Raw genomic sequence first — 13,012 nt, 5'->3', positions numbered from 1 at the left:
AGAACATAAGAACATAAGAAATAGGAGCAGGAGTAGGCCATCTAGCCCTTCGAGCCTGCTGATCTGTCGTGGCTCAGTTCCACATTCCCGCCCTCTCCCCATAACCCTTAACCCCCTCTCTTATCAAAAACCCATCAACCCGCGTCTTAAAAATATTTAGCGAGGTAGCCTCCACCACTTCAACGGGCAGAGAATTCCAAAGATTCACCACCCTTTGAGTGAAGAAGTTCCTCCTCAACTCCGTTCTAAACCGCCCCCCCCCTTTATCTTGAGGCTGTGCCCCCTAGTCCTACTGTCCTTTCTGAGCAGGAAGAGTCTCTCCACCTCTATCCTATCCATCCCATTCATCATCTTATACGTCTCAATGAGATCTCCCCTCATTCTTCTAAACTCTAACGAGTACAAGCCTAGTTTATTCAGCCTCTCCTCATAGCTCAGTGCTCCAAAAGTGTGTGATACCAAATAAACCTGTTGGACTTTAACTTTTTTTTGTGTGAGAAGATTTGTTGTCAAGATGTGTGTTCTAGTGGTATGAATGACACATTTATGAATTGCAATGGTAAAAAATAAGATACTGTGATTGAAGACAATTGTGAAAATAGCATGAGCATGATGTCAACTTGACTTTAACACTGTATACGTATATAGAAGTTAAGAGGTGATTTCCTGGATGACAATTGTCTGCATTTATCTCAGCGATGGATTTGACAATGTCAAACTCAGTTAAATTCTTTAGCTGAGGTGATATCATCCTTTGTTCATAACCCTGTTCTTATGTGATGTTAAATACGCCTATATTTCAACAGAGTTCCATGGATATCACCAGGAGTGAGAATTCTGACAAATTGCTCTTCTGCTACCACTAGCAACAATGCCAATCATCAACAAGGTCAGATAATTCATAATCCCAGTGTCCATTTTCAGGGGTTTTATAATTTAGCCCCCAATGTACTATAACAAAAGCTTTTGTAAGGTTTGCCCTGGCAATCATGAGAATTGAATCTCAATGAAATGTATTCAATGTTTAAAGCAAATGAAGAAATAATAGATTTCAGCAACACCTTACAGGTAACACATTGCACTGGGTAGGCTCTGGTTAATGCACCCTGAGCCTAGTTTGCTCTCTTTCATGGTAAAATAGTACCTGCCAAGAGAATATCTCTAAATTATAGATTCTGAATTGAAACAATGACTGTGATTCTCCCAAAAGCACTGAATTGGCAAGAAAACTGTTCTCGATTCTGATTGTTTTGTCAGTTTGACTTCTCACTCGAATCTCCCTACACTGTGCACTGCAGAGGTCCTAATCGTGAATCTCATTAAAAAAAACCCACCCGAAGCACTCTGATGCTCATCCTGCCCTGCCTCCCCCACCTCACCAATAGTGGTGATCCCCTCACCCCTTCAAGCTGACAGAACGCTCCCCCCCCCCTCAAAATCCCACGGTCAGAGATCTCCCTCAGGAGGCAAACACCCCCTTGGCAGACAACCACTCCCAGCCCATTCCAGTTGCTGCTCCCCCTCCATCCCAAACAGATCCCCATGCAGAATGACAGCAGGATCCCCCACCCTCACTGATTGCCCCTAGGCCCTGCCCACAATAGGTTGCATCCTCTTGGCACTGTCCAATACCTGATGGGCAGTGCCAAGGTACCCCTGGGCATGGGCACTTTGGCCCTTGGGCAGTGCCGGGGCAAAGGCTGGCACTGCCAAGATACCTATGCCAAGGGGTCACCACGACCCCCCCCCCCCCCCCCCCCACTGCTCCACCTCCTGGGCACCCCGGTTCCCCTCCCTTTCCTCCAGCAGGGTCTCCTGCTCGTTCCCTGAATGGGGAGAGCAACTCTGAAACCCGTCGGAATGAAGCACGTCTGGCGGGGTGAGGGATTCAACTGGGACTGTTAAGTTCCCGACAATGAAAGTCGTTTAAAACATATTAAAAACAGATTCAAATGACTTACCTGCCTTCCTGCCGGTTTCCAGCAAGGCCTGATTGGCAACTGTTGGCCAGCTCTGAGAATCACGCATGCATTCCTGGCACATGCACAAATCCTGCAACAAGACCTGTGACACGGATCTCCCATCCCGACCCACCAGAAAAGTTGTGGGTTGGGATGGGAGAATCGCAGCCAATGTCTACAAAAGACCAATCTCCTGCTCTGGCTTCATTCAAATAAAGACAACATTGTTACATTAGAGTATTACTTTGTACATGTGTTATAGGAGAAGCGAATATCAAATCATTCTGCAGATAGAAACAGAGGGGTCATGTAGCATACTCTTGTTCCTATTTTGCTTGTAAATTATTGCAAAAGGAATACAAAAATTGGATTCACAAGCATTCCGTTTGGATTATCCTACAGGAAAGTAGTCTGTGGAAAGAAGGGAGGAGAAGAGGCAACATAACATGTGATCTGCTTGTTCATTTGCTCACTGATTTGGCTATGCCTTCATGGAAATATCAGATAGGTTTAATTCCTCCGTTTATAGAACATAGAACATTACAGCGCAGAACAGGCCCTTCGGCCCACGATGTTGCGCCGACCAATTAAAAAAGCAATGACCCTCTAACCTAAACCAATCCCTTTCCATCCATAAACCTATCCACGGATCTCTTAAACGCCCCCAAACTAGGCGCATCTACAACTGCAGCAGGCAGGGCATTCCAATCCCTCACCACCCTCTGGGTAAAGAACCTACCTCTGACATCCGTCCTATATCTACCACCCCTTAATTTAAAGCTATGCCCCCTCGTGCTAGCTTTCTCCATCTGAGGAAAAGGGCTATCACTGTCCACCCTATCTAAACCTCTAATCATCTTATATGTTTCAATAAGGTCCCCTCTTATCCGCCTTCTTTCTAACGAAAACAACCCCAAATCCCTCAGTCTCTCCTCATAGGACCTTCCCTCCATACCAGGCAACATCCTGGTAAACCTCCTCTGCACCCTCTCCAAAGCCTCCACATCCTTCCTATAATGTGGGGACCAGAACTGCACACAATACTCCAAGTGCGGACGCACCAGAGTTTTGTACAGTTGCAACATGACGTTGCGGCTCCTAAATTCAATCCCCCTACCAATAAACGCCAAGACACCGTATGCCTTCCTAACTACCTTATCTACTTGATTCCCAACTTTCAGGGATCTATGTACACATACACCTAGATCCGTCTGTTCATCAACACTATTCAGAGTCCTACCGTTAGCCCTATACTCGACACATCTGCTATTCCTGCCAAAGTGAATTACCTCACACTTTTCCGCATTAAACTCCATCTGCCACCTCTCGGCCCAGCTCTGCAACTTGTCCAAGTCTCTCTGTAAATTATGACACCCCTCTTCACTATCTACCATTCCTCTGACTTTGGTGTCATCAGCAAATTTACTGATCCACCCAACTATACCCTCATCCAGATCATTTATAAAATTACAAACAGCAGTGGCCCCAAAACAGATCCCTGAGGCACACCACTTGTAACCGAACTCCATGACAAATACTTTCCATCAACCACCACCCTCTGTCTCCTATCTGCTAGCCAATTCCTGATCCAATTAACTAAATCACCCCCAATCCCATACATCTGCATTTTCTGCAGAAGCCTTCCATGGCGAACCTTATCAAACGCCTTACTAAAGTCCATATATACCACTTCAACTGCCTTACCCCCATCCACCTCTTTGGTCACTTTCTCAAAAAACTCAATAAGGTTAGTAAGGCACGACCTACCCTTCACAAAACCGTGCTGACTATCTCCAATCAATACATTACTCTCTAAATAACTATAAATCCTATCCCTAATAATTTTTTCTAAAATTTTGCCCACAACAGAAGTAAGACTCACCGGTCTATAATTCCCGGGGAAGTCTCTGTTCCCCTTCTTAAACAATGGGACAACATTCTCTATCCTCCAATCCTCTGGCACTATACCTGTGACCAACGATGACCTGAAGATCAGAGCCAGAGGCTCTGCAATCGCATCTCTTGCCTCCCAGAGAATCCTAGAGTAAATCCCGTCTGGCCCAGGGGACTTACCTATTTTCAAACCCCCAAGAATATCTAGCACATCCTCCTTATCAACTGCAATACTATCCAGTTTACAACCCTGTAACCCAGTGTTCTCCACAGCTACATTTATGTCTCCCTGCGTGAATACCGAAGAGAAATATTGGTTCAATGCCTCTCCAATCTCTTCCAGTTCCACACATAACTTCCCACTGCTGTCTCTAACTGGCCCTAATCTCACCCTAACCAATCTTCTGTCAATCATATCTATAGAACGCCTTAGGATTCTCCTTAATCCTATCAGCCAAAGTCTTCTCGTGTCCCCTTTTAGCTCTTCTTAACTCTCTCTTTAACTCCCTCCTAGCCAATCTAAAGCTTTCCAGTGCACTAGCTGAGCCCTCAAGTCTCATCCTGACATAAGCCTCCTTTTTCCTCTTAACCAGCGAAACAACTTTAATTTCTGGCTGGCTCCTTTGAAGTCAAGTGGCTCATTTTATTTTGTTGAATAGGTTTTCCCTGTGATAGTATGATGCAAATTGTTTCTGTCCTCTGGAATATATGTTATTCTGACTTACCTGCTCCTTCATTGTCTATTGTATAAGAGACTGAAAACCCAGCTCCAGTGCAACTTTGCAGAATTGTTGCATCAACCCCAAATTGGTTAAATGTTTGCTTGAAACAATGATGTGGAGATGCCAGAGTGGTACTGCAGTGGACAAGATGGGAGGTCATACAACGTCAGATTATAGTCCAGCAGGTTTATTTTAAATCACAAGCTTTCAGGACACTGCTTCTTCACCTGACAAAGGAGCAGCACTCCAAAAGCTTGTGATTTCACATAAATCTGTTGGACTATAATCTGGTGTCATGTGAACTGTCAGCTTGAAACAAGAATGCTGTTCTAATAACTGAGCAACAAAGAGGTTTTGTGTTGCTCCTTGATTCAGTACTATTTATAATAAACCGTGAAAAATGCTTTATGAGAATATGAGATAGGCTGCTTAGAAACATAATGGTCACTACTTCAAAACATTATGGGTAGTACAGTCGCACAACGGTTAGCACTGCTGCCTCACAGCGCCGGGTTCCATTCCTCCCTTGGGTGATTTGTCTGTGTGGAGTTTGCACGTTCTCCCCTTCGTCCGCATGAGTTTCCTCCAGATGCTCCAGTTTCCTCCCACAGTCCAAAGATGTTTAGGTTAGGTGGATTGGCCATGCTAAATTGCCCCTTAGTGTCCCAAGATGTGTACTTGGTTAGGGGGATTGTTAGGGGGATTAGTGGGATAAATGTATAGGATTAAGGGAATGGAGTAAGGGTGGGGCTGGGTAAGATGCTCTGTTAGTGAATTGGTGCAGACTAGATGGGAAAAATGGCCTCCTTCTGCACTGCAGACATTCTATGATAACTGTATTCAAGTGATATGGGCAGCCTTTAAATTCTATCCAAAGACTTCCTCATGAAAGGTAATTGCCAAACCTTTGTGCTCAGGTAAAAAGTTAACAATAAGTAGCCATATGTCTCTTATGAGTTTGGAATCTGCTGAGCTCCATGGTAGGAGATAGAACATATTGCTGGTGTTACAGTAGCAGCAGGCTTTTATGTGTGGACTGTCTATTAATCCCTAGATTATAACACACAAAAGATACAGGTTTTGTATTTTTAAAGACCTGCTTTCAGGAGCTGCTGTTAAACTTATTGAGTGCTTAACTCACTCTACTCCAAGACCCAGTGACTTTACAAGCTTCAATGGCTTGCCACATCATTTTATTGTGATGTTAACAGTTCCGAGTGGAAGCTGCAAAGACTCATGTACACTCAGGATCCCTTGTATCTGAAAGGAGCTCTATGATTGCTAAGCTTTCCAGATGCTGAATTTTAAAGTGTTTCAGGAGAAGGGGCAGGGATATCCACATGTTCATCGCATTAAAGCAATTTTTCATTAAGTCTACAAAATTCAATAGCCCACCTGAGTATTTTCAAACCTCACTTTACACTACAATGCAATTTTAATTCCTTTAAGAGCCCATTAGGTCTTCTAGGACTCACAAAAACTCACGTATCTTTGATTTGTGTTATTGTGTAAGAAAGATAACACATTAAGACCCGTCTGCAGATTGGTCAAGTTGTCTAATTTATGGCAAACAAATGATTATCGCTAATTGCATTTTGAAATTAAACAAAAGAGGGAAAAGCATGAATCACATTTTAGATTCATTAGTTGTCTGCTGAATTGAATTTCTGAAAGGTTCCCTGGATAGGCATACGAGTCCTAGAGGTACATTTTAATGATATAATTTAGACAAAATGGAGTCCCTTTAATGATACCAATATGCTTGCTTATTAAATTGCACCAATTTTGAACTTTGAATATTTTTCATATCAGGCAGTATGATTCCTTGGGAATTATGCCGTTAGCTAATGGGCATCTTTAGACATTTGGATATTCCCTCAAAATTGGTTTTGCTCTAATGCTGTAGTCACTGAGTTCCAGTTTAAATTTTCCAACTCCCCATGAGAAGCTACACTATCAACTGGCACTGCTACCAAGCCAATCCAGTTGCTCTAAGAAGAGCTACCACAGTTCTCCAGATGATAATTTGAGCACAAAAGGCAAGGCTGACACTTGAGTGCAGTACCAAGGGAATACTGCACTGCCAGAGGTGCTATCTTTCAGATGACACATTAAAATGGACAGAATGGATCCCATGGCAATGTTTCGAACAATAACATGGGGGTTATTACCAATGTTCTGAACAATATTTATTCCCTCAATTAACATCCAAAAACAGATTGGCGAGGATTTTACCAGCTCTCCTCGCCTATCGATGGACAGAACGAGCCGATAAAGTCACAGGAGAACCGAGAACTCAGGGTGACGCCCAATTTTCTGGCTCTCGCGATATTACGAGAACGGGATTTCCGGTGCAGTCAGCCTCTTGCCAGAAATGGGTGAGAGGCTGAATAAATTATGTAATTACATTCTGATGTTAATTCCCATGGCATTAATGATAGTGCTCGATCATCTGGGCTCGCTTGCCTTTATGGAGTCACCAAGAGACGTTCTCTCGCACGAGAGAAACAACATACTCCCCATGGATGGAGACCAGTTATGTTGGCCTCTTTGTGAGTCTCTTTGAGGCATCAAATGGTTGCAAAAGGCACTATATAAATCCAAGTTTTTCATTTCTTTCACTTAATGTAACACCTATAATCCATGTGCAAAATATTCTGGAGAACTTTTTTCACATATCTTCGCTGACCAGGTTACAAAAGCAGAAAATGCTGTAAAATCTCAGCAGGTCTGACAGCACTTGTGGGGAGAAAATGGAGCCAATGTTTCGATTGTAGGTGACCCTTCGCCAGAGCTGAGAGCAAAGAGAATCAGCGGAGATTTAAACAGTTGAAGGGGGCGTGGGGGATCCAGTTGTTGGAACGGGACAAAGGGAATGCAAATGAGGATACAGAAGGTTGAGAAGGTGCTAACAGTGTCCATTCGGTGATCAGAATGTGTGAATGGCAGAACAGAGGTGCAAATTGTTAAAGGATGGTCCTAAGGAATGTGGCAGTTGCCCTGAACTTGAGGGGAGGGGGGTGGGGGGGGGGGGGGGGGGGGCGGGGGGGGTGTTTGGCGGGGATGCGGGGATGTGGGCAGAGGAGGGCAAGAAGGAGAGCCGGAATGGAGAAGTGAAAAAATGGAGGTGAGAAAGAAGGACGATAAAATGGATGAATAGGATGAAACACAATGAAATAATATAAATGGAAATGGGGTGAAGGTTAAGTGGAGGTGGGGGGGGGCGTGCGGGGACGGGTGGATGGTAGTGGAATTCATCTTCTGGAGTTGTTGAACTCAATGATCAGTCCAGAAAGCTATAAAGTGCCCAGTTAGAAGGTAGAATGACTATGTTCAGTTGTTGGGAGGCAGGCAACATGCAACCTGCTCCCTGCATTCTTCACTCTTTCATTCCACCTTCCCCCTGGGAATCAGAATATTCCATGCAGAGCCTAGTGGCTGTACATGAATGAGTTACTCTCACTTGGCTTTTAAGTTTTGTTGCTTTTTTTCCTTTTTTTATTGCATAGGAAAAAACGCGCTCAAAGAAGAATGATGAGACTAAACAAATTCTTGTCACAAATAGAACTGTTTTATTTTCAAAGGGAAACAAAAACAGCATTCTCTTTCCCAGACAAATATTTTTAAGAGTTGGTTTTGTGCTTTCCTTTTTCTGTTTCAAATGAATTTATTTGCCTGCTTTTCCCTTGTGAACTGGAATATTATTTTTATATCGATCTTCAGCTGCTGCTCTCCATAGCCAGGAATCAAGTGATGATAAAATTGTCAGATTTTATTATGCCAGCAGCCAGGAAGATGTGTTTTCTTGCTGGCGCCAGTCTAGTTCTGGCCACTAAATATCCTGCACCAGCAGCATTTGGCGCAGAAACGTTTTGTGAATCCCTCACATACACTCCACCGTCATGTGACAGAACTCCTTTTTGTGGCCATGCATCTTTTGTGCATCATGGTGTTATGAATTGACAGTCGCATTAACTTGGCATCTGTAGTGAGCAACTTGTTATGACCTTTTCATAGAACAGCTTGAGACACACGTTCTTTTTAGTTCAGAGAACAGTGGAAATTCAGGGGTACATTCTCCTTTGGCTTACTTGACCTGAGAGATAGCCTGTGATACAAAAGGGACAGAGTACAACCATTGGATTAAAATGCCAATCGTAGTTGATTTTATAACTTTGGAGCCAAGCCTTTCTTGCCCTGGATAGTTTAGAGTTAATTAAGCTTAGATATAAAGAGACAATAAATAATCTGGTCCTTTAGAACCCAGTGCTGTTTGAGATAGACAAAGGTTGGAAACCAACAAACTGGATAGCAAAGAATAGTTTATATAGAAGGATACCACCTCTAACCTGACTGCGATTCTACAGTAAGAAAACTGCATCTCATACACTTAATACTGACACAACTGGGATTTATCAGTCAAGAAGCACCATTAGTGAGACAGGGTTTCACTCCTAAATGGAAAGATCTCAGAGACCGTTATTTGTCATTCACCTTCAAACAGAAAGTTCAATACTGCTGTGCAACACCACTGCTAGACCCAATACAAAGCGGTATTAATTGTATTAATGGCACTACTCATGCATTTCAAGGTGATGCACTCCTTTTTTCCAACAAAATGGATTAACGTCACTTTAATGTACAGATGATTGCATTCACCAGCAAAATATTTGTCAGGTCACTCTCCAACCACTCTCACCTGAAAACCGCAGATCCCCACCCAACTTCAATGGACATTTATATGGTCCACACCCCCCCCACCCCCCCAAGAATTCCAATGGCAGACGGGACGGGAAAATTTGAACATTATATTATGACATTAGTGCACCTTTAAGAAATGTTTTCTTTTAAATCATGTTCTCTGCAGTTTGTAAGCAGGCCTTTTGATTTCACTGTGGTGCAGGCTGTCAGCTAAAAGTTCTTTTATTGCTGCTTCAATGGTTTAAGTGGGGTTTTATTTATTTCTAATCTGGGCCTCATGAACAGACTTGGAATTTACAACTGGGTGGCAGGTCATGTGTTAGGGACAGTTTCTTTTACTTCATACTAAATTCAAGGTTACATATTCAGTTTGGCTGCTGACTACTATTTTAGTTTAGTAAGTTTTTGGACATGAGACTGAAAAGCAGTGGTTCGCTCTCCCTGGGATTATAAATTCTACTGGCTAGGTGGAAGCAGATATTCTGGCCTTCCTGGATCGAAAATTCTGCTGCTAGAGGTTTGCTAGCTTGTAACAAGAGTCTTTCCCTGCTGTTCTGACTTCGAGCTTGTGTGTGTGTATATCAAGAGAACTGCAACATCCAACCAAAGGACTAAGTTCCGGCATCATGTGAGCATTTGTATTTTCTGTGTTAAACCTGCGGCAAGGGTTTTGTTGATGGGATTTTTTTTTTGCTGAGAGCAGTACTTAGCTGTTAAGATGTATACAATATCATAGTTGCTTTTTTTTCTTGTTTATAATTGGTAAAGATTATCAATAATTTCCTTTCTATACATATTAACTTTATTTGTAAGTAAACTTTGTTTGACAATAGCTCCCGACTAGGTCATTTAAATCTTATCTGAAATGAAACATCTCATGCTGAATCTAGACAAATTCAAATTGCAAAACTTGTAATTCAAGCAGACTTCATGAAACGTTTCCTGACCTGAATTATAACACTATAAAATGAATAACTTGTCACTAAGTCTTCAAGAAGTATAAACATTAACTGCAAGAGTTCCTCACTTTCTGAGGAGCAAATTTATTCAAATGCTTCAAATCATTAACACAGCTGGAAAGGTTTGGAAAATCCGGGCCGAGGGGTCACTATTTAAAAATTAAGGGTTACCAGTTGTTTATTTATTTACTGAAATAACTCCTGAAGAAGAGCCATGTTGAACTCAAAATTTTACCTGCTTTTCTCTCATCACAGATGCTACCAGACCTGCTGTTTTACTTTGTATAGATTTGGCAGAGCTGTATTGTATTCTATATGCTTTAACAGAAGTGGGACTGGTTAGCTCATTTGGCTGGATGGCTGGCTTATGCACCTAAGCAACACCGACAGCATAGGTTCAATTTCCATAGTGGCTGTGGTTAATTATGAAGCCATCCCCTTCTCAACATTGACCGCTGACTGATGTATGGTGATCCTCAGGTTAAGTTGTTACCACAGTCAGCTTTTCTCCTCAAAGAGAACAGCCCATGTTCATCTGGGACTATGTTGAGTTTACCTTACCATTTAAGACAGCCCTGTCTTGTCAGCTTGGATCAGAAATGTCTCAACTTGTTGAGATTCTTGATTGGATTGAATTGGAATAAAAACAAAACAAAAACTGTATCTTGTTTTACTTTAGGATATACATGTTTATCGTTCTGTCATTTGCACCACCTTTGGATGCATTTTTTGTTTCTTTATTTGTTCCATTGCCACTCCCTTTGACTCTGTCCCACCAACTCTTCTGTCATTAAGTGCCTTCCACTAAATGGCCACTTAAGGGCCTTATCCTGCTCAGCCTTAGTGTTTAGGCTGGTGGGTGCAGCTAGGGTGGGAAAGCGAACTTCAAACTTTTCCCTATCTCGGGTAGAAACGGGAAGGGTAGCACCTCATTCTGAAGGCCCCCTCAGAATTTTGGGTGCTGTCTCCCTTGGGAGCTATAGAACCCCCTCCACTCTGGCCTGCTCCCAAAGCCATGATCGCCCCCTCCTGATGGCCCATCCCCTTCCTCCCCTGCCTTGGGTGTGCAATCTACCCTCCTGCCCGTGGGACACCCAGAACTTAGCTTTGCAAAGGTCCCAGGACTCAGTGCTGGAAAGAGTGCTGGGTAGTACTGCTTCCAGTCACTGCAACACCCTGTCTCTACCCCAGGTGAAGAACTGTCGACCAATGCATGGACTGACAGAAATCATGCCAATTAACACATAAGTGAGTGTTAAGTGATGGTGGAAGTTCAAGAGTTGGTGACTGCAAGTCAGAAGTATCTGCTTTTTATTTTAATTAAGTTTAAGGTGGGGCTGCCAATTTGCTAAATTCAAATTAGTTGCTCTGAATCATTTCAACTGAGAGAAACTGCAGAACCAGTCAAGAATGGGCACAGATTGGAAGCTTTCTTTGATTTGGGGAGGGAGGATAGTCTGATTTAAGTGTAAAAGAATGGCAGAGTGAGTCAGAATAGGTGCAATTATTTTTCGGGACTCAAACACACCAGCCATAATTAGCCAAATCTCTTTACAAAGTGACAACTTGTCCTCAGCAGTCTGACACTCTACATCATGTCAACTGATAATTTGCGAGCAGGAAACTTAAGATGTCATAATGGACAGGAATATTTAATGTGCCAATTCTTTCTTTTCTTTATGAGAAACAGCTTTGTCCTGTGGGACTTGTGGTTTACTGAAAAAAGTGAACATACAAAATGTCATGTATATTGTTGCATCCAAGTTCCCTGATGGAAAATAAACAGATTTTTTTTCACTTGGATAAACAAAAGGAGCAAACAGACCTAATAGGACTCTTGTAGAACATTCTCTCCGTCATCACCATATCTTTTTCAGTTGGTGGGCGGGAGTGGATAAATGATTTTGGAAGAGAGATTTGGGGCGGGCTATTTTTACAAGCTTCTTACTTCTTTACACTTTGCTTTGCACAATAAGAGAAAGGGGAGGAACTGAGGCACTCTTGTAGCATAGGGCATCAGAGGAAAACTGGTCTCAAACATACTCCCTCGATTTAATACACAGTGGAAGGCGAATGGTTAAAAGAAGAGAGATACATGCAGAAATTACTTTTCAGCAGAAAGGCAGTGATTGTCTTGTGTTGCATACAGTAGCTTGACAGGCAGGCAATGTCCAGGGGAAGCATATGGCACTAACTGCTGCAGTAAAGGTCACTGCATCCCATTTATCTATTGCCATTGACTCCCTCCAAGAAGAGTAGAGGGAGCTTTAATTTCCATCTGATTGTTATGCAGGAGCGCTCGATTTTGACACTGGATGCCTGAAATATTTTCCAGCATTAAAAATCTCACCAAGAGGAGCAAAAAGGAAATCTTGTATTAAAATGCTGGCATTCTAGAGCAAGCTCTCTGCCACCGCGCAGACTCGTACATAAAGACGGGCATTATAAGTTGGAAATACACTCAAGTAATCTTCCCCAGGAGACTTGCCTCCTCTCAGACATTGATGCAAGAGATTTCCAAAAGTTTCTAATTCAGCTAAGGCAATGAGTTGTGGCTCCAATAGAAACATCCTGGGCTGGATTTTCCAGCTGTGCTTGCCCCAAAACCGGAAAATCCTGCCCGAGGTCAACAGACCTTTGCACGATTCCACCCCCCCACTCCCCCCACCCATTATGATTCCTGTGACACTGGGTGAAAAACAAACCATTGCTGTCATCTCTGTCTCCAATTCCTAGACTACACTGTAACAATCCACACCTTGCAAAATCCAAGCAA

The sequence above is a fragment of the Carcharhinus amblyrhynchos genome, chromosome 10, assembly GCF_965287045.1.
Source record: "Carcharhinus amblyrhynchos chromosome 10, sCarAmb.v2.hapA, whole genome shotgun sequence".
NCBI lineage: Eukaryota > Metazoa > Chordata > Chondrichthyes > Carcharhiniformes > Carcharhinidae > Carcharhinus > Carcharhinus amblyrhynchos.
Note: the sequence above shows the minus strand (reverse complement) of the source record.